At 37.0% G+C, this 23,182-nt stretch overlaps 1 pseudogene; it reads left to right on the top strand.

Annotated features, from left to right (window-relative positions):
- The first annotated feature begins 19,113 nt into the window (after nucleotides 1-19,113).
- On the top strand, nucleotides 19,114-19,628 carry LOC118017737 (annotated as a pseudogene).
- Nucleotides 19,629-23,182: the final 3,554 nt, after the last annotated feature.

Genomic DNA, 23,182 nt, shown 5'->3' with positions numbered 1-23,182 from the left:
CTGCCACCCTGGTGGGCTCAGAGTACAGCATCAAGTCAAAGAGGATTATTCTCAAGTCTTATGGTTTAATGGAGCCTGCCTTGCTAGATTTAAAACCTACTTGGATTCACCACCCCTTTCTACCTTCTGATTTCTCTTTTAGAATGTCTATCTATGCCTATCTCACCACTATATTTTAGAAGCACAAAACTTAGCTAATTTCACAGGTTCACAGTTGAAGAAGAATTTTGCCTCATGATGAACTGTACCTGGAGTCTCATCCATATCTGATTTAGATGCTATTTAGGTAAGACTTTGGACTTTAGAGTTGATGCTGGAATGAGTTAAGACTTCTGAGGCTGTTGGGATGTACTGATTGTATTTTGCATATAAGAAGGCCATGAATTTTGAGGGGCCGAAACTCTAATCCCCAATGTGATGCTATTTGGAGATGGGACCTTTGGGAGGTTAATTAGGGTTAGATTATATCCTGAGGGTGATACCCTCATGATGGGATTAATGTCCTTAAAAAAAAGAGGAAGAGACATGAAATTCTCTCTGGCATGTGAGGATACAGCAAAGAGGTATCCGTCTATAAACCAAAAAGAGGGTTCTCATCAGGAACCAGATTGGTCAGGGCCTTGATCTTGGTCTTTCCAGCCTCTGGAGTTGTGAAAAATAAACATTTGTTGTTTAAGCCACCAGTCTATGTTATTTGTTACAATAGCCCAAACTGAGAAAGACAGGTCCCTGTGCCACAGTGATATTCATAAGCTGTGTTTAGCCATAGTAAAGCATACAGACTATATTTTATGCACCTTAGGAATCCTTTGAAGTGTTTTAGCCAGTCTTATTGACAACTTTAGATTTTGGATTGATCACTTTGCCAACAATAAAGATGAGAACAAAACAAGAGGAAACAAGATGATCCACAGCTTTTGAAAGAGTTTGGATAAAAGTAGATGAAGCTTGGAGTGCCTGGGTGGCTCAGTCGGTTAACCATCTGCCTTCAGCTCAGGTCATGATCCCAGGGTCCTGGGATCAAGCCCTGCATCAGGCTCCCTGCTCAGTGGGGAGTCTGCTTCTCCCTCTCCCACTCCCCGGCTCATGTTCTCTCTCTCTCTCACTCTCTATCAAAAAAAAAAAAAAAAAAGTAGATGAAGCTCTGAAACAGAACAGAAGCAGTAGAAATAGGGAGAATTATTTTTAAAAATAGGACTTGGTTCTGTGTAGGGGTAAGGGAGAGAGAGAAGTGTAAAATGATCCCAAATTTTCCAGCTAGTGTGACTAGGTGTTGGAATTAAGTGAAATCTCAAACATAAGAGGAGTAACAGTTTTGGAAGAGGAAGTTCACTAGGCCCTTAAAACCAGAGAATGTCTTGTTCACCATTTTATTCCTAGCCCCTAGCATAGTGCCAAGTATGCAGAAACATTATAGCCATAGACATCATTAGAAAAGTCAGGAGAGTGGATGAAGTGGCATTCAAGGTCCTTTTCTAGTATATTAGTGCATTAAATAGTAAACGAGTCCTACACAATATAATATTCTGGTCCTCTGAAATCACTTCTTACAGAAGTACCTGATAGTATGCTGTGTCCTTCAGAGGGAATGCTCAGAGGACATACTACAGAGGCCTTTAAATTTCAACAGCGATGCCTTGGGCTTCTACAAAGACTTGATTCCAGTAGAATTTGTCAAAAATATTTTAAGTATTTTTAAAGCTGTACTTGAATATACACACTCAATTGTGAACTAGAATCATATCTGAGCACTTTAGAGAACACTAAAGTATTTGTTTTTATTTTTGATGGTGAGAGTAAATGTTATAAATTTGGACTTAAAGTGTAAATTCATACTAGCATAGTACTTTTATTTTTTAATATTTTAGGAGTTGCTTTAAAATATACAAAAGTACCGAGTTAGTCTTACTTCTTCGTTTTACAGACAAAGAAATTTAGGCTTGGAGAAGTAAAATAGTATGCTCAGAACACATATCACATCACTGGAAGAGATAGAGCTGGAACCCAACTGTCCCAAATAAGAGTATGATGTTCTTTTCACTGTACCACCAGGCTGGGAAAACATGGAATTTTCATTCAGAGAACTTCCGGCTACCACTGTTAGGTAATTACCCTACCCCTTGTAGATAATGTTATTAAGTGATTCCAAAAAGCATTTGTGGAACACATAAAAGTCCAGAAAGACCATACCATTTATCTAGGAAGCAAAAATTAAAGTCTCTAAATTATAAACAAGGGTAATGACTCTGATATAAAGAAGAGTCACAGTGAGCGATTTAAATCCATGAGTCTGTAGAAACAGATTGATTACAAACACATTATCGAGGTGAAGGCCAGGCTGCTGAATAGATAGGGAAGAAAAGAGAATTTTTCTGCTTCTTTTCTTTTCTGAGAAAAATGCCTCTATTTTCAGTTTCTTTTGTAACCTCTGTTCAGAGATACCTTCCTTTCATCAGCCAACCAGGTGTCATTCACCAAAATGTCCATGTGGAACATTCAGTCAGCGGGCAGTATACACTGAGCTCCCTAAGCACTGAAGGCACAGAGAAGAAAAAGGCAGGTGCTTGCAGAGCTCACACTTGAGAGCAGGGGAGGTTCTACCTCTCCTCCTTTATAACTGAGCCATTCCTATTTGCCTCTGATGTCACTACTTTTTTAAGAACAATAAGAGGAATAATCATTGAATTGATTGCTTCGTTAGGCATAGTGATAACTCATATTTATTTTTATCTATCCACAGTTTTTATTTTCAATTTCACTAAATCAATCAAGTCCTTCATCCACAGAGTACCATAATCTTAGTAAACTCTGTATATGTTAGTTTGATTCCTCTTTACCTTAAAAAGATGCACTTTTTTCTCTCTTCACAGTAAAATAGAAATAAACAAATAAATTAGAATAGAATGAGTGTACTTTTTCTGTTGAGAACCAGATAATAAATATTTTAAGTTTTGCAAGCCATATGGTCTCTGTCAGATCTACTTAATTTTGCCATTGCAGCATACAACTATCCATGGACAATATGTAAATGAGTATGTCTGTGTTCCAATAAAACTTTATTTATGGAAACTAAAATTTGAATTTCAAATAATCTTCACATGTCACAAAATACTATTCTTTTTTTTCAACCACTGAAAAATGTTAAGGCATTCTTAGTTTTCAGGCTATACAAAGTAGGCCAGATTTGGCTTGTGGATTATAGCTTGCCCACCCCTAAATTAAAACTTTTAACTTCATTAACAAATTCTTCCTACAGTTACATTTTGATTCAAGGATTTTAGGGCAGCAACTATTTTAGAACATACGTGATTCCATGGAGGGTTGAAATCATTTCCTATCTGAACATGAGATGGTCAAGAAACAGCATCTTTAGAAAGAAAATAGTCCAATTCAGGAAGAGCCCGGTACAACTGGCAATCAATACTGATTATGTTAAAAGTAACCTTCAATGGCTCTTTGTCCACATTTTTTGTCAGTGTAAAAGCAGCAGAATCTTGCTCATAAGCTTGCCAGCCTTGCTGAGAGATCATGAGCCATCCCATGCTTGTTGGGAAATGGTTTCCTTAAATCGTTACCTGGTCAACTCGTGTTCGTCAATTCATGGATTAAAATAATAATAATAATAATTAATAATAATAATAATTCACTTGCAAAATGAACAAACCTATTTATTACTCATCTAATACCTTGGTTGCACCAATAAGAAACTTACACTATGGAGTTCAAATCGAAATTTCATCTTGGTTCACATAGCCAGGATTCATAGGAAGAATAGCTCACACTTTGATAGACAGTTGTTCAAGTTTTAATTTCATAAGTCATGCAAATATCTTCAAGTCTTATCTAAGTTCCCACATTTAGGGATATGTACCCATGGCTAAGGTCCAAACTCCAAAAACATCAAAATACTTTCATCACTTCATGCATCAGTGAGAATTCATATATCTTGAAGAAACTAACAGAAACCTGTTATGCCATTCTCTCTAATTAGCACTTTGAAAAGCCAGGTGTTGTTAGTACTTAGAGGAAAAGACACATATCCCCAAGCCCTGCTAATAAACCAACACTGGATTGGCTCTTTTAAAGATTTAACATCAACCAGCTGTTCAATATTAATGTCGTCTTGCTTTATCTCATCCTTGGCTCCAATTTAGACTTTGATTATAACATTAGTTATAGAGATCAATCTTAAAAATTTAGAATCAGTTCACATTTGGGTAAATGTGATTTTCCCTTCTTCCTACAGCCAGTGCATCAAAAGTAACATTCCTCTGCTTCAAATAAATTAGGACCACCAAGTAGCTTGTAAATAGCAGAGCTAAAGTATGAACCCAAGCCCAATGACCAATCTGGTGCTCTTAGCCATGGTACCACATTGCCTCTCTCTCTGTGCATAGCTAGTTATCTTATGTAAAAAGGCAAGAATAACTTTTAGGAGGATTTAACTCTCTAATACATAGATTGGAGACCCTGAGGTTGGACTGTGATTGCAGAAATTGTGAAGAAGCGATGAGGTGAAAAATATTCCTGTGGTGAATCAACCAAACTTGCTGGATAGATTGAAGGCAAGGAAAAGAGAAATGACAGAGACAAGAATAATATCTGTATTAATTACTACTGCATTCTACAAATATTTATTGAGCACCTCTTATGCCTGGGACTGTGCTAGGTATTAAGGAGGAAACTAAATAAAATAGACCATGGCTTTGCCCTCCTGAAGCAAGATCTTATTATTAATAGAAAGCAGATTTTATATACATAGACTATGTCTAGAAGGGTATACATAAAATTCGTAACACTGCTGCTTAGGAAGGGCACAAGGTGGATGGAGGGACAGGGACAGGAGGGAAACTTCATGGACACCTTTTCATACCTACTGAATTTTAAAATGTGAATCTATTACCTATTTTAATTTTTTTAATCAAGCATTTAAAAAAATGTTGGAACTTCATTCATATTCAGTGTTTCTCAAGAAATTCTGTCATTCTGGGCATTCTTTCACCTGAAAAAGAATGCTTTTAGTTTTATCTTTTCAAGAACATTTGCCAAAATATTTCATTTGTGATACTTGGGCATTTACAAATTGTCAGCTTACTTTTTAATTCTGTAGAGTAATTTCTGGTCATTTGTCTTCAGGCTAGTAAAGACTGTGAAGTGATAGGCCTTTGGCCAGCTCAGATTGGGGGAAGAGTAAAAACTATAGAGAGTTTTATATGTGACTCACTGGCACCCATGTGGCCAGGGTTAGGTTTTTCTGGGGCCAGTAAGGGAATGTGGAATTAATACTTCAGCAAGACTGCTGCCCAGGACCAGAGAACTAGCAAGGCCAGGTAGGTAGGCTTGGTAAAACACAGAACTGAAAAACAGACCAAGCCTGATACAAAAAGTAGGAGGCAGGGGGTAAGCTGTAAATCACAGAATCTACAGAGACAAGCTCAAGAGCTGATAGAGAATGGAAAAGGGGTACAAGATTCTCCAGTGATTCCCATGAACACTACCAGATACTGGATGTTCACAGTTGTCTTTAGGGGCCAATGTGCACATATTTCCAGTGAGTTAAGCTAGGGTAGAGAAGACAATTTTGCTGCTAGAGATCGCAGGTTTCAAAGGCTGGAACACTATCCAAGATCTCAAGGGCCATTGAGAATAATTTATTTAGGTTACGTATCACTGGCTTTACTTAAATGTGCTATATGCTATACCACATGGTTTTATCTCCATCATAAGATTGTTAGGGTTTTTTTTTTAATATATTATACTTTCCACTACTTACTTGTAAAATTATTATACATCACAAAACATCTAGGATAATATGTGAAATGTCATTAGGACTATATTTAAATAAATATATTAACAGTAAGAAGCACAAAGCCTCTTTGCTCTGTCAGACACAGTGCTTTTTAAAAACTTTTTTTAAACTTGAATATGATTATTTTTGAATGAAATTTTGTTTAGCCCATGACTAAGGTAATACATCCTTATTAGTAACCAGTGAGAAAAAAGAAAAGAGTAAAGGAAGGAAGGAGGAAGGTAGAAAGGGGGTTAGGGAAGGAGGAAGGGAGAGAGACAAAACATTTCCCGGTACAATGTTTGTGTTGCTCATGTTACTGTTTATATAATTTTTTACATTCATTTACAGGATTTAAATGTATGGATAGATAGGTTATGCATCTGCATGTTTTTTTTTCCCTAGACCTAGATAATTTCCTATTTTACTATAAACTTTCCCGTAAAACCATTTTAATTTCTACATTAGAGTCCATTAATTACAGATTTGTCACAGGTTATACATATCTGTGGTAGGTTGACTTCCCTGGGAAGCACACTCAACTCAGCTTAGGGTGCAAAGATTTAGGAATGAGTGCCCTTGGAGTAAACACTGCAGAGAGGGAGAGGAAGAAGGCAGGACTAAGCAGAGAGAAGTCAGGCTATGGTGCCAGCCCCACAGCAAGCTTAGGTAACCCCACCGTGAGTTCTGACGCTAACATTTGCCCCATGTTTGGCCTTTACACCCCAAATTTTATGTCATGGTGCATGGTCTGTCTTGAGAACGGTGTGTGACCTTCAGCAAGGTGGCTTCAGCAGCCACCTGGAGTCCATCTGACGAAAGCACTGTCACTTGACAACTCTCCCAGGAGCTAGGGCAACAAGTTCTTCCGTGCAGGGTTATTTGGACAGTGGATCACCACGTCCACCACAACATTCTATTTAATATAACTTTTCATTTCTGTATTTTTATATTCTTACCAATTTCCTTTATTAAAAACACTCCGTACATATTTTTAAACATGTATTTAGGATTATTTCCTAAGTTTATATTCTCAAAACCGGAACTGCTGGGTTAAAATATTTTACCATTTTAAGGTTCTTGAAACACATGATAAATTGCCCTCAAACAGATGTTCCAGTTTGCACTCAAGCCACTGGTATACAAGAACTGCCCATGTTGGGGCGCCTGGGTGGCTCAGATGGTTAAGCGTCTGCCTACGGCTCAGGTCATGATCTCAGGATCCTGGGATCGAGTCCCGCATCGGGCTCCCTGCTCCTTGGGAGCCTGCTTCTCCCTCTGCCTCTCTCTCTCTCTCTGTCTGTCATGAATAAATAAATAAAATCTTTAAAAAAAAAAAAAAAGAACTGCCCATGTTCCAGGTTTTCCAGCTTTGGATATTTTAATCTAAAAGTGATCATCTGACACTGGTTAACACATTAGCTCTCTCAAAATTTTCTTTCTATAGATTATCAGTGAATTTTAACATTGATTTATGTTTCTTCAATCAATAATATAACCTCTGTTGCAAACTGCCAATTCACTCTCTGCTCATTTTCTTAAGGGAGTGTAGTATTTCACCATCATGGGTAGAACTTTTTTAAAGTTTTTATTAGATTCCAGTTAGTTAACATAGTGTAATATTAGTTTCAGGTGTACAATATAGTGATTCAACACTTCCATGCAACACCTAGTGCTCATCACAAGTATACTCCCTCATCCCCATCACCTATTTCACCCATCCCCCACCCCTCTCCCCTCTGGTAATCATTAGTTTGTTCTCTATACTTAAGAATCTGTTTCTTGACAAATAATGCAATATATGTTAAGAAAAAAAAAAGAAGAAGAAGAAGAAGAAGAAGGTAGCAGGAGGGGAAGAATGAAGCGGGGGAAATCGGAGGGGTAGACGAACCATGAGAGACGATGGACTCTGAAAAACAAACAGGGTTCTAGAGGGGAGGGGGGTGGGAGGATGGGTTAGCCTGGTGGTGGGTATTGAGGAGGGCACGTTCTGCATGGAGCACTGGGTGTTATGCACAAACAATGAATCATGGAACACTTCATCTAAAACTAATGATGTAATGTATGGGGATTAACATAAGAATAAAAAATTAAAAAAATAAAAATAAATTAAAAAAAGAATCTGTTTCTTGGTTTGCCTCTCTTTTTTTTCTTTTGCTCCTTTGTGTTGTTTCTTAAATTCCACATATGAATGAAACCATATGGTATTTGTCTTTCTCTGACTGACTTGTTTTGCTTAGTATAATCCTATCTCCATCCATGTCATTGCAAATGCCGTCATCATGGATAGAAATTAAAAGGGTTCACTCATAAAAATATCCTAGTTCCAAAACTTGAAGTTAGTTAATTCAATATCAATTTTTCTTCTCTTTTACTCAGACCACTTCATTCGTTCATTTATATCATTTGATACTATATTTTTCTATCTTCTCTTCTAGCTGGGCAAATCGGAGGGGAGAAAAGTATGATGCAAAATAGCCTCATGTACAGCATAGTACAAGAGCATAAACCACAGAAAAAGCCTTGGGGAGATGCTCAAGGAAATTTATGGAAATACATTGATTTGATAGATGAATAAAAACATAAATAGATATTGTCTAACAATAAGTATTTGTCAGTAGCTAAAATATAAACTCAAGAATTAAATGATTTTCTTTTAAAATATAAGAGCAATTTTGGGCTTGTTATTAACTGACACAGTGTGCTTTGGAAATCAAGAATAAAAAGGCATTAGTAGATACTTATTTTCTCCCTGTAAGCTTTTCGTATCTTATTTTGCCACAAGAGCCTATTTGCATGGGCCCTCTACATTTTAATTCAATCAGTTGCAAATTAATTTTCTAGGGAACAAAAAGTATTCCTGAGAGATGTTGTATGATTTCCATATTGCTTTTATTTTCATCTTTAGGTTTAAAAAAGAAAACAAAGTTAATGAAGTTGTTAGTAATAATCTTCCTTTCATGTAATTTTTTAGATCTAATTATGCATTTTTAGTTGTTTTTTTATAGTTAATGTTCACTGCTATTCAAATGAACATCCACCAGAAATCCAATGTATTAATCATGACATACATAAATGGGTGTGAAAAACGCTAGGAATCAAAGAGAGCTGTAATAAGCAGTCTCTATATGTATTATGATTTATAAATATTAAATGCAACCCAGGCTTTCTTTCTTTTGGTGTCCTGGGCTTTGTTTTTCCCCCATTATCTATCCTTCCCACCCAAAGTTAACTTTTCCTCTCTATTGATTTTTCACAAAGGAATTCGTTCCAACCACATGTCACTTAATTACAGGGCTATTGCATGCAACCAAAAAGGTGCTGATTACAGAAGGACTAAAATACTTAGCAAAGTAGGGACCCAGTTTACGTAGGCTTAGCAGATTATCAAGGTCTTACTGAGCTCTCACCTTCTTGTCAATGCTGTACATTTGCCAATGATTCAGAATCCATCTACCTAGAGCACAGCTAAAAATGGGAATTCAAAGGCCATGGTTCTCCAGTCCCTGACAACAATAATTTCGAGTTTTTCTTTTTTGAGGGGGGTACTTTCATTTCTATTTATTATTCATTGCTCAAGTAACATAACTGTTTATTAAACCACTGGTAAGGAAAGAAGGGTGGTGCAGTCAGTCGTTAGGCAACAGGGAAGTTCTGATACTCCACAACCAGTGCAATGTGATGACTATCACAAGTGGTAGTAAAACAGAAGTCATAGACAAAGATGACAGCAGTATCATCAAAACCAAAAGATTTCAAGGGAATAATACACTGTCTCTCTTTCTCCGAGACATCTGTCCAATTTCTCTGTAGCCTAAGAAATGGAAGATTTTTTTCCTAGTTACAAAGACACGCTGGTACTGGGATGAAAAGCAGACTTGCTGCTGTATCTTGAAGTCTGTATGACAAATGCCATGAGTGCACATACATGTGCATGAGTGTGTCTTGTTGATTTTATCATTCCCAGGCTTCACTTGCCTGACTTCATAAACCCCCACGGTAATGCTGAACTCGTGGGACAAAAGTACTATGGTAGTAGACTCTTCATTCCTCAGCTGCAGTCTTGGAGAGGCTGTCTCTGACAGCCTTAACTGAAAGTGCATAGTCTTCATCCTTAGAAATAAACCAGGCCTTATCCTCCTTGAAATCAGGGATCAATAAGGCTATTTGCATAGTGGTCTCAGAAAGATAGCAATTTTTTTCTCTCCTTTCTGTTTTTAATGTGGCAATTTTACTGGCTGCTTAGCATTATGTAATCAGAAAGTAGTTGAAAAGGCATTCAAGATTATCTTTGATATTTAGAACCTTTTTCCTAACCATATATCCCTTGGGCATCTGAAGGGCATAAGCCACAACTATAGGGTTCTTTCTTGCTGACCCAATCAGAGCACTGGTAATGAGGGAGAGCTCTTCAAGAAACCTTATGACCTATACCAGCTTATCTAATAAATGAGTATTAGTAAGAAAGTAATTGATTCCTCAGGATACAAGCACAGAAAGCATGTCAGGCTAAAATAAAATCTCCTTTTTTGCCTTACAAAATACAAAAGGTATAGGGTTGATTTTAGAAAAGAAACAAATCCATGAATATAATGTATAACTGATATATATATCCCTATAGTAGGAAGTAGATTTATGGTTTGCAATCCAATGGATAAGGTGACTTGAATGAAAAATGAAGGACATCATCAAGGGCCAACCACTTAGTCTCGATTCTGGGACATAGCCAAGACCCAATAGCCATAAATCATGAGATGGAACAACAAATGGACACTCTCTCCACCATCACCATACAGCAAATTCTAAGTAATGGGTTTCTTTTTATGTGTCCCATCCACCAAACTACAGTGAACTAAATGTAAATGCTCTGTGATGCCAAGCCATATAATGTGTGTGCTTTGCACATGGTGGATGCTTAATGAGTGCTTCTGGGAAATTATGATCTTCCTTTCATGTAATTTTTCAAATAAGGGGGTAGATCAGCCAGTTCTCATTAATATTTGTGAAGTGGATGGAGCCCCCTTCTTTTCTCTGACTTCGTTCCTGCTATCACTTTAATTGACTTCTCATCTTGTCTGATTGAAACTACCCCTTAGTAAAGACTATGTGATGTAAGGGTCTTGAGTCTTAGTGCAATTCCTCTTCAGAAAGGCTTCAATAAGATCAGATGAGTATTTGGGGGGCCTCTCTAAGATTAGGCTACAGAAAATCCTGTCTGTGATTAGACAATGTTAAAACGATCACAGTGGTGATAAAACAGCCATAGGCCTTAATCTGCTCTTCGTCTCAGAAAACTTCAGCTTTTTCCAATTCCGAAATGCAAATCCAATTTGTCACTACACTGCACAACAATGCATACACATAAAAATATCCCATGCAATCCCCTTATATCACTGCTTAAAGCCCTTCAATGTCTTCCCTTTGTTTATGGTACAAAATTTAAAATTCTTAATGACACCTCATGAACTTACTGACCCCTCCAGCTCATCTCAACCCAAATGCCCTCGTTCTCTGTGTTCCAGACACACTCACCTTTTTTGAGTTCTTCAATGGAACATTCACTCTATCTCAGGAGAAATATCTCAGGAATGCGGTCACCTTCCTTTTCCTACCATTGCCTTGGCCACCTATGTCATGTATCAAGTCTCCATTGAAATGTTACTCTCAAAGCACATTGAACTTTTGGTAAGTGGGGGAATAGGATTCATAGGAAGATGTTATGGGAAATTCTGATCGGGAAATTTAAATGTATTAGGTTTAGTAGATACAAAAAAGAATGAGTTCAGTGAAGACAGGGTGGACACTGAGAAAAACAGACAAGCTAAAAAGAACTCTTTTACATTTTTGAAACCTTAAACAAGAATTTGGTCAAGGATAAATAGCCTATGGAGCACAGTTCAGCCAAGACTTAACTGTGAGGGCACCATCTCTGTCCAGGGCCCCCTCTGCAGTATATATTAAGAAGATGCAACATACAAATGAAGTCAGTAGTAACTAAGGGCAGAGCAACAGGTGGACCAGCCACCTCTACTTAGGGGGAAGCTCTGAAGGGGCATCTGGAAAGGGTTTGTCAAATGCACAAAGCACAAGCTGACAAAAGAATAGACCTGGGCTGTAAATAAAAGATGGGGAATGCACCTTAGAGCTATTGATGTTGTCTTGGTCAGATTATCTGCAAAGCCCCGTCTATTCTGTCTGAGGCAATGTTTCGTGAAAGGAAAACCCAAGGCTCAATGATCATAGAGCTCATTTTCAAAAAGATTTAGTGAGTCAGATTGAGTTACAGTAGTTGTGTTAGCTTTCTAAAGAGACTTCTTTTTCTTATTATCAACAAGGAACCCACTTAATGGCTTATTGTAATAAATATAAGAGGAGAGAAAATAAAGAACTGACCACAATTGTAGTTAAATGTTTATGCTAAGATTTTTAAAGTTTTGTCTCACTAACTGGACTGTTAAGGACCCAGTGAGTAGAATCTGTTTTGCTCACCATTGTATCAGTTGCTTATCATGTTGCCTGGAATATAATTGGGATCCAATAAATACTTACATGGCCTACTGGATGAGTGGCATTGAGAATCCATATAACTGTGGGTATTTTTCCATTTGATGCTTAACATAGAGGAATACCCCCCTACACAAATGAGCATAAAAATTTGGTGAGTACCAACAAGTATATGGAAAAAGATACTCCAAGAAAAATTTTTCCACTTAATGGCAGTCATGGGGACAAGCTGATTTCCCTTCTCCCTCATAAAAATGTCTACCATCTCTATCAACATACCACATTCTCATATAACGTATTAGGGTTGGAATCTGTGCAATGAATGAAGGGATAGTTCTCTTTCTTACATAAGTCTTGCTTGGAGTGACCAAACTTCAGTGATCGGGTAACTGAATACGAAAAACAGAGATTCTAAAATGAAGAACTTCCTCTCTGCCTTTAGCAAAGGGAATTTTGAAAAATTGTTTGATTTCAGAGTTTATCCTGAATAGAGGGAAAATTGAGGAACAAGAATTCTGCCCTAAAATCTCAAGGCATGTCCCAGCCTCTGGGTCTGGCCTATTTCACCCACAGAGTTACCTAATACCTTGCAGTAGGTGTGGCTCACAGACCAGCAGCAGCCACCTTACCAGAAAACTTAAGAAATACAGAATCTGAAGTCTCACTTCAGATCTACTGAAACTCAATCTGTTTTATCAGGCAATCCATGTGCCCATTAAAATTTGAAAAGTACTGACCTTGAACCTATAGTATATGATGGAGACCTTGGGTTTATGTGTTAGACTACACTTTAGAATATTTTTAAAGCTGAAATTTAAAATTGAGGGTGGAAAAGATGATTCTTGAGACACACACAGATGAAAGAATTTCTTTTCATAGGAAGATACTAAAATTTAGAAAAGGTCAGAGACTGTATTCCGCAGCTCCAAAAGGCAAATTCAAACTAGTCTAGCCAGAAAGAACAACAAAAGCATTAATCATTCCCTTCCAGGCCTTCGAGCTTCAGATATTCTCACAGATAAGAAAGACAGAAGGAAAATGTTCTATCCACAGAGGAAAAGTCAAGAAGTCAGAAAAGGCCCAGTGCTCAAAAGATACTGTAAGAAAAGCCCAGAAATTAGAAACTGTACTCTTGGTAATATAAAAATAGTAATTCTATTTTTCAACCCTCCTTTTTCCCTTGCAGTGTACTTTAAATTTTATTTGTAGATAGTTATACACATTTTATATCATTCCTCATTTTTTCCATTATCCAGGTTATAAGTTCCATAAAGAAAAGGTAGCTCCTTACCTGCTCAAAATAGTTTTCAATTTTCCATAAAGATTTATTATGTACCTTTGACAACTCACTCTCCAAATATGATGGACAATTAAATTTCCCCAAGAATAAGCACGTGACTCAATTTCTCTTGCAAAACTCATCTTCCCTTTTCCATATCCCCAATCCCTTCAGAACGAACTCACGTCACCACCTAAGAGAGATCTTCCCTGGCTTCCCCACTCCCTCCTTTCTACTTCGAAAGCACTTTGCCCTTCCCTCAACTACAGCACTTACACCATGCTGTAAATTGCTTACCATCTGTTTCCATAATCTACTGTGATGTCCTTAAAGCCAACGCTGTAACGCAGATGTAGTTAGAGCCTTCCAGCTTGAGTCAAACTTGAGTAAAATATCTCATTTCACAACCTATACTGTCTGATACCGTGCTCTCTTTTTCAGTAAATTTCTGCTCTGTTTCCACCAATGGTTCCTCAATTTCTGGTTCACCTCTGTGCACGTGGTCTCTATTCAGTGTTCATCCTAATTTGCACACCAACTTCAGTTTTATGGACATTTGCCACAAGAACTGAATCATATCCACGAGTGCAGGGATTTTGCTCAAGATTGACACAGTTTTCCTCCATCAGGTGACTTGTCCCTTCATGTTCTTCCATCATCCACAGTCTGAGCTCACTCATGTGCCTAAATCCCCTGGACGTGCAATCCAGACGCCAGACCCCAAACCACAGTCAGGTTGATCTATCTTCCTTAGCATTCAGAACATCTGTTGCAATGATGTTTTTCCAGTCATTACACTTTTACACACCCAATTGCTCCAGTAATGTTTATTCAAAAAATTACTGAATAATCTTAAAACTGGAATCTGAAAGACCTGCTGAACTCTCAATCATGTAAAATGAAATCCTTAATCTTTTTTTTTTTAATATTTTTTTATTTATTTATTTGACAGAGAAAGAGACAGCGAGAGCAGGAACACAAGCAGGGGGAGTGGGAGAGGGAGAAGCAGGCTTCCCGCCGAGCAGGGAGCCCGATGTGGGACTCGATCCCAGGACCCTGGGATCATGACCTGAGCCGAAGGCAGATGCTTAACGACTGAGCCACCCAGGCGCCCTGAAATCCTTAATCTTATGATCTCTCCTTCAATCTCCCAAAGGAGGTCAAATAAGCGAGCTTGTTTTTCATATGACTTTCTTTTGAATAAAACTGGTAATCACCCTCTCTCAACACAAGACAAAGAAAAATGTGAAGAAATAATGCCAAAAATGCACCTCATTCATCAAGATTCTGAGTTGCTATCCACAGAATCCATAGTATATGTGATCAGAATCAGAAACCCAGTTGGGTGTGCCTTTACACTGGTTGGAAAGGACACTGGGAGGTATAGGCTGTTAGGGATTGCATTTTAGGAGGGCAGAATTCACACTATCAATTATTAACAAGTGCAGTGTATACCAAGAGATTTGAGGTAGCCACAAATAGCATTCCCTACATTTACCTAAGTATTAGACTATGAAATGTCTAGAATATCACACAAAGTAGTAGAAACTTTCTCAGTTAGGATTGGGACTCACTAAAATGTTTAGTACAATGGTATGACATCATCAAAGCTATCTTGTAAAAAATCATTTCTGGCAAAACACAGGATTGGATTCATGTGATGATAAAAGGAAGATGCGATTATACAGACAATGCAATAATTAAAACCTAAAAACAAAGGGTAATAAGGAACTAAAAATTACTGAGCATTTAATTCTCATGAAAACTTTGGTAGAGACTTCCAAGCCTCATCCTCATCTAATTGTCCTTTTGGTTAAACCCCAAGAGAGTATTTACACTTCTGTGTCTTTTTATGCATGACTAGTTCTGGCCAATGGGTTATAGGAGAAAATATGTCACTTCTGAGTCAAAGCATTTAAATGCTGGCATGAGATGACCAGTCAATAATCCCCTTCCAAGCACTCTTTCCCAGCCACAATGGACAGTTGAAACACCCCTTGTAAAAGGATCCTCAGTCATCCTGGATCCAAAGTAACTGTGATATGCAGAGCCTTCTGCCAACCAATGCAGGGTATGAATTGTGAACAAGGTAAAAACCTATGTTGTTAAGCCACTAAGATTCTAGGGTTTGTTTTGTTCATTTAGTCAGTGCATAGATTAGCTTAAACTGCCTTACCCAATAATCCTGCGGAAGAGCAACTGCCATCCTAACTTTCAGCTAGGGACAATGAGGCTCAGAGAGGTTATCCAAAATCAACGAGGAAATATGTACTGAAGCTGGAATTTATTTTGTTTCATTGTTGTATGGTTGTGCTACCATTGGTTTGTTGTTGTAATTATATCATGCCTGTTTTATGATGTGTGTACATATATATATCTGTATATATAATATATAACATTTGTATATATAATAGACATATATACAAATAGATATATAGATGCATAATATATATATAAATTTTTGTGTAACACATATATGCAGATAATTTTTTTCTTTTATAAGATTTTTCTTGGCTTCACCCTTCCAATATTGTCAAATTGCTTTCTAAAAAGACTATAATAATTAATAGTTCCACCAGTAATACACAAAACTACTCTTTTTGCTACATGCCTGCCAGCAAATGACATTATTCTGTTTAATTTTTTCCAATCTGATAACAATAAAGCAACACTTAATTATTATTTAATGCACATTTCCCTGACCTATTTTGAGTATGATCATCTTTTCTTATGTTTGTTAGTTAGATGAATTGCTTTTCCTTAATTGATTATTCATTTATTGTTGTCCAATTTTCTGTTGGGTCATTTTTCTTTTCATTGTCAATTTGTAAGGGCTCTTTATATATAATATGTGTTAGTCCCTTGTCATCTGTGTTGCAAATATATTTTATAAATCTACTGCTATTTGGCCATCAAAAAAATGAAATCTTGCCATTTGCAACGACGTGGATGGAACTGGAGGGTGTTATGCTGAGTGAAATAAGTCAATCAGAGAAAGACATGTATCATATGACCTCACTGATACGAGGAATTCTTAATCTCAGGAAACAAACTGAAGGTTGCTGGAGTGGTGGGGGGTGGGAGGGATGGGGTGGCTGGGTGATAGACATTGGGGAGGGTATGTGCTATGGTCAGCGCTGTGAAATGTGGAAGACTGTTGAATCACAGATCTGTACCTCTGAAGCAAATAATACATTATATGTTAAAAAAAAAAAAGAAGAAGAAGAAGATAGCAGGAAGGGAAGAATGAAGGGGAGGAAATCGGAGGGGGAGACAAACCATGAGAGACTATGGACTCTGAAAAACAAACTGAGGGTTCTAGAGGGGAGGGAGGTGAGAGGACGGGATAGCCTGGTGATGGGTATTAAACAGGACACGTTCTGCATGGAGCACTGGGTGTTATATGCAAACAATGAATCATGGAACACTACATCAAAAACTAATGATGTACTGTATGGTGATTAACATAATAAAAAAAAATCTACTGCTAGTTTATTGACTTTGTTATCTCTGCCTTGTATATAAAGCAATTAAAAATGTATATGGTAAAATTTGTCTTTTAAAATTGTATTATGAAATATTTCAAACACATATATATGTACAAAAATAAAGTAAAAATTCATACCATCTACCTTAAAAAATAAAATACAAACAATATAGTTAAAGCCTGAGGTGTACTTCTCTCCAATCACATCTTCCTTCCTCACTCCCAGAATTAACCATTATCCTATATTTGGTATGTATCATTTCTATGCATTTCCTTATATTTTCATCATTACATCTATTCTTAGGCTATGTAAAGCATTGTTTTTCATACTATAAAATTTTGTATAAATGTATTAATACTACATATATCTTTTCCTTGAACTTCAGTTTTTTGCACTCGGCTATGCTTTTGACAATTCATCAATTTTTAACTATGTAGTTCTAATTTATTAATTTTATCTGCAATATAGTATAATTTAGCATACTCCGACCCTTTTCTTTTTAAGAAACACTTGATTGTTTCCAAATTTCTGTAATTATAAGCAATGTTGCGATGATCATTCTTGTGTTCATCTCCTTCTGAGTATGTTTAAGAAATTTTCAAAATTATATACCTAGCAATACAACTAATAGAATTTAGGGTTTGTACAAATTGCTTAATTACTAAATGACATAGTTTATCAATATGCACTCCCACCTAAGAGTTTCTCTTGCTTCACATTTTCACAAACACTTGTTATGGTTAAATTTTTATATATTATGGAAAATTTGATGAGTGTGAAATGATATTTCATAGCAGTTTTCATTAACGCTTCCCTAAGTACTAATGAGGTCAAGCATTTTTCATATGTTTGTTAGCCACTAGAGGTTACTTCTTCTGTAATTTGATCACACAATTTGCTTCTAGATTCTCTGTGTCATTTATATAAATCTTTACTGATTTTTAGGCTCTCTTTATTGTGGATCTTAATCCTTTATGATTAACACAAATCTCTCTCCCAATCTGTGGCCTGTATATGCATGCTTTTTCATATCCTTTGAGAAACCAAAATTATAAATTTTATTATAACTCAGTTTATAAGTCATTTTCTTTAAAGTTTGCTATTTTTGTCATGTTAAAGAAATCTTTTTCTACCCCCAAAGTGGTAAAAATACTCTTTCATTATTTTCTTCTAAATATATTAAATTTGAGGTGTGTGTATGATGTTGACTGATTTTATGTTTGGGTGGTAAGGGTCTATTTTTCACCAAATCCAATAACCAATTTCCCTAGAAATATTTCCTCTAGGTTTTCAAATTTGCTGCCAGAGAGTTGTAATAACATTTGCTTATTATTCTTTTAATCTCTCGCAGTAATGATAATTACATCTCTTTTTTATTTCTATTCTTATATATATTTTTGCTCCCTCTCCTTTTTCTTAGCTATACCCAAAGGGCATTTTTTCAAAATCAGTTTTCCAAAACAAACCTTCCCTGCAAAAAAAGCACCAGGATCATCCTTTCAACACTTTTGAGAGAATTATTTCATATTTTTGTAACTTTAGGCTAACTTTTGTTTAAAAATTCCTTTCTCCCTTATTCTTTTAGCTTGTTAATGGTTTTATCATAATTTCTTTAAAACTAAGTTCCTTTATTATTTCTTTTTTCTTTAAAAATGGGATATTTAAAACTGTGTTTTTCAGATAATAACTTTTTTGTATCTGAAAGATTTTACTATGAAGGATTTGACTTCTTTTTACTTTCTAGGTAGTTTGTAAGTTCAGTTTTAATTTCCTCCTTGAACCAAGAGTCATATTGAAATGTACTTCTTAATTTCCAAGTTGTTAAGGTATTTGTAGTCACCTTTATATTACTTATTTCTAATTTTATTGGATTGTGTTAAAAAAACAAAGCCTATAAAATTTCTACTTTTAAAGTCTGTTGAGCTGATTCCTTTTAAGAGACAATAAGATTCTATGCCTATAAATAATAAATAATTCAGTTCTTATTAATTAATAATAAGTAAATTCAGGCCTTTTGTTCAGCCGGAACCGCCATCTTCCTGTAATTCGCCAAAATGACCAACACAAAGGGAAAGAGGAGAGGTACCTGCTATATGTTCTCTAGGCCTTTTAGAAAACATGGAGTTGTTCCTTTGGCCACATACATGCGAATCTAAAAGAAAGGTGATATTGTGGACATCAGGGGAATGGACACTGTTCAAAAAGGAATGCCCCACAAATGTTACTATGGCAGAACTGGAAGAGTCTACAATGTTACTCAGCATGCTGTTGGCATTGTTGTAAACAAACAAGTTAAGGGCAAGATTCTTCCCAAGAGAATTAATGTCCGCATTGAGCATATTAAACGCTCAAAGAGCCGAGATAGCTTTTTGAAGCGTGTGAAGGAAAACGATCAGAAAAAGAAGGAAGCCAAAGAGAAAGGTACTTGGGTTCAACTGAAGCACCAGCCTGCCCCACAGAGAAGCACACATTGTGAGAACCAATGGAAAGGAGCCTGAACTGCTGGAACCCATTCCCTATGAATTCATGGCATGATAATGTAAAGAAAATAAAAGACCTCAAGACTGTAAAAAAAAAAAAAAAGAGAGAGAGAAAGAAAAGTAAATTCACTTTACTGACTGTTTTTGCAAGCCCTAAAGGCATTACATTTTTATTTCTATGGAATCTTCTACAGAACCTCTAAATTCTGAAAATGATATATTGATGTGTTCCTCTGTTGTGATATGTTTAACAAGCACTCCTTCTGTTTCTAAAGGTTTTTCCTTCATATTTAAGCTTTTATATTGCTTGGTGCAAACAGATTTACCTTGAGTCTACCTTTTTCATAACCTGTACCTTTTAACATTATAATGTCTCTCCTTACCACGTTTACACATTTCAGCCCTATCTTGCAGTTATATTGCTACTTCTTTTCATTTTTAGTTTATATTTGTTTTATCTCTTTGTTTATTCTTTAATTTCATACCTTTATTATTTTGCTTTAATATTTTTGGTAAATAGTGTATTGCTGGTTTTTTTTAATAAGTCAGACTGTATCTTTTAATGGCAAAATTCAGTTCATCATATTTAGTGTAGTTGCTGATGTTGATATATTTGATTCTTTTCTATCCATTTTTATGTCTATTATTTATTTTCATTTGTTATTTTCTCTTTTTAATTTGATCAAGCTGCTATTCACTCCCGTTAATCTTTATTCTGGTTTCACTTTTCAAGTCAATCTGACAGAATGTTGTTTTACCACTGAATTTAATACAATCACTTTAGTATAATGGCAGATGCAGTAAATTCCGATCTTTCCATCTTTACATTAAGACATTTTGTTTGTTTTGTCTGTTTTATTTTTGATTTGATCAACCTGATTTTCACTTTTATTGCTACATATTCCAGTTTTATTTTTAAAATGAATTTGACAGAATGTCTTTTAATGGTAGAATTTAACCCATTTAGGTTTAGTATAATGGCAGGGGGCAGAGCAAGATGGCAGAGGAGTAGGAGACCTGGATTTCGTCTCCCCTCAGGAATTCAGCTGGATAGGGATCAAACCACTCTGAACACCTACAAACACAACAGGAGATCAAAGAAAAGAATAGCAACAACTCTCTCATCAGAAAAGTGATCACTTTCTGGAAGGTAGGATGTGCGGAGAAGTGAATCTGAGGCGATATTCAGGAGGACAGACGGCAGGGGAGGGGCCTCCGTCGGCCGCTTCTGGCAAGTGATAGAACCACGGAGCACAAAATCGGAACTTTTAAAAGTCTGCTCCGCTGAGGGACATCACTCTGGTGGCTAAGCGGGGGGTGGAACCCTCCGGGACAGTGTGGTCTCAGGACCCTCGGGGTCACAGAAAGACCGGGGGTGCCTGAGTGTGGCAGAGCTCCCAGGTAACAGAGCAGGGAAGCCGACTGCAGAGGCAGAGCCCAGGCGCGGGCTCTCAGCTCGGGGTTGCCATAAACCGTGATCCACGGCACAGTCGGGCCACTGCTCCTCCAGCAGGGACCCAACAAGCGGCAGATCCAGGAAGACTCACTTTCCTCCCCCGGGAGGAGCCGCGTGGGAGTGCACCACAGAGATCTGCTGGGTTTGGAGACTCCACACGGGGTCGGGTGCCAGAGATAGAAACGCGCGGTCATAGGCCGGGTGAGCACAGAGTGCGGCCGGAGACCAGGGAGACAGGAGTGACAGACGGCTTTTCTCTGGGGGTTCACAGAGGAGCAGGGCCCCGAGTTCTCGGCTCCTCCAGGGCGGAGATTGGGAGGCCGCCATTTTCACTCTCCACCTCCAAAGCTATACGGAAAGCTCGCAGGGAACAAAAGCTCCGGAGAGCAAACCCGAGCAGATTACTTAGCCGGGAGGGGACAAGGGCGGGCAATTCTGCCCCCGGCAAAGACATTTGGGAACCACGGCAACAGGCCCCTCCCCCAGAAGATCAGCGACAACAGCCAGTCAGGACCAAGTTTACCGATCAATGAGAACGGCAGAACTCCAGCGCTAGGGGAATACTGCACATAGAATCCATGGCTTTTTTACCATGATTCTTTAGTCTTTCAAAGTTAAGTTTTGTTAACTGTCTTTTTTTTTTTTTTGAATTTTTCTTTTTCCCTTTTTCAACCAACATCTTATCAATCCCTTTTTTTAAAAAACATTTTTATTTTTCATTTTTAGCGTCATATGCTATCCCTTCATAGTAGTTACCCGTATTTTTGGAATATATATATAAGTTGTTCTCTCTTTAAAATTTTGAGATAGTTTCTTCTAACAGATTAAAATATACCCTAAATCTCTAGTATATGGTTTTTTCTACTCCCCTGCCTGATCACATTCTCTCCCTTTTTTTTTTCTTTTTTCTTTTTTTAAATCCTCTTCTTTCTTTTTTCAAACAACTTCTTATTAATTCCTTTTATAAAATTTTTTATAATTTCCATCCTTACAGTCATATTCCATCCCTTCATCATATCAACCCTTATTTTTGTACATATATAAGTTTTTCTTTCTTTAAAATTTCGGGAGGCACTTTCTTCTAAAAGACCAAAATACACCCCAAATCTAGTGTGTGGCACTGATCTATATACCAGCCTGATCATATTTGATCACATTCTGTTTTTTTGTTGTTGTTGTTGTTTTGTTTTGTTTGTTTTTATTTGTTTTTATCTTTATCTTTCTCTTTTCCTTTTTTTTCTTTTTCTTTTTTCTCTCTTTCCGTTTATTTTTCCACTGCTTCAGGTCTTTTCTGATTTCTTTAGAGTATATTTTCTGGGGACGCTGTTACTCTGCTAGCATTTTGTTCTCTCAGTAATCTATTCTCCTCTGCACAAAATGACAAGATGAAAAAAATCACCTCCACAAAAAGAACAAGAGGTAGTACCGACTGCCAGGGACCTACTCAATACGGACATCAGTACGATGTCAGATTTAGAGTTCAGAATCATCACTTTAAAGATACTAGCTGGGCTTGAAAAAAATATGGAAGTTATTAGAGAAACCCTTTCTGGAGAAGTAAAAGAACTAAAATCTAACCAAGTAGAAATCAAAAAGGCTATTAATGAGGTGCAATCAAAAATGGGGGCGCTAACTGCTAGGATAAATGAGGCAGAAGAGAGAATCAGTAATATAGAAGACCAAATGATGGAAAATAAAGAAGCTGAGAAAAAGAAAGATAAACAACTACTGGATCACGAGGGCAGAATTCGGGAGATAAGCGATACCATAAGATGAAACAACGTTAGAATAATTGGGATCCCAGAAGAAGAAGAAAGAGAGAGAGGGGCAGAAGGTATAATGGAGCAAATTATAGCAGAGAACTTCCCTAATTTGGGGAAGGAAACAGGCATCAAAATCCAGGAAGCACATAGAACCCCTCTCAAAATCAATAAAAATAGGTCAACACCCCAACATCTAATAGTAAAACTTACGAGTCTCATAGACAAACAGAAAATCCTGAAAGCAGCTTGGGAGAAGAGATATGTAACCTACAATGGTAGAAACATTAGATTGTCAACAGACCTATCCACAGAGACCTGGCAGGCCAGAAAGGACCGGCAGGATCTATTCAGAGCACTAAATGAGAAAAATATGCAGCCAAGAATACTATATCCAGCTGGGCTGTCACTGAAAATTGAAGGAGAG

Source organism: Mirounga leonina, unplaced genomic scaffold (assembly GCF_011800145.1).
Source record: "Mirounga leonina isolate KUSES-001 unplaced genomic scaffold, KU_Mleo_1.0 Mir_106, whole genome shotgun sequence".
Lineage (NCBI taxonomy): Eukaryota > Metazoa > Chordata > Mammalia > Carnivora > Phocidae > Mirounga > Mirounga leonina.
The sequence above is the reverse complement of the archived record's forward strand: the minus strand, read 5'-3'. Positions and strand labels throughout refer to the sequence as shown.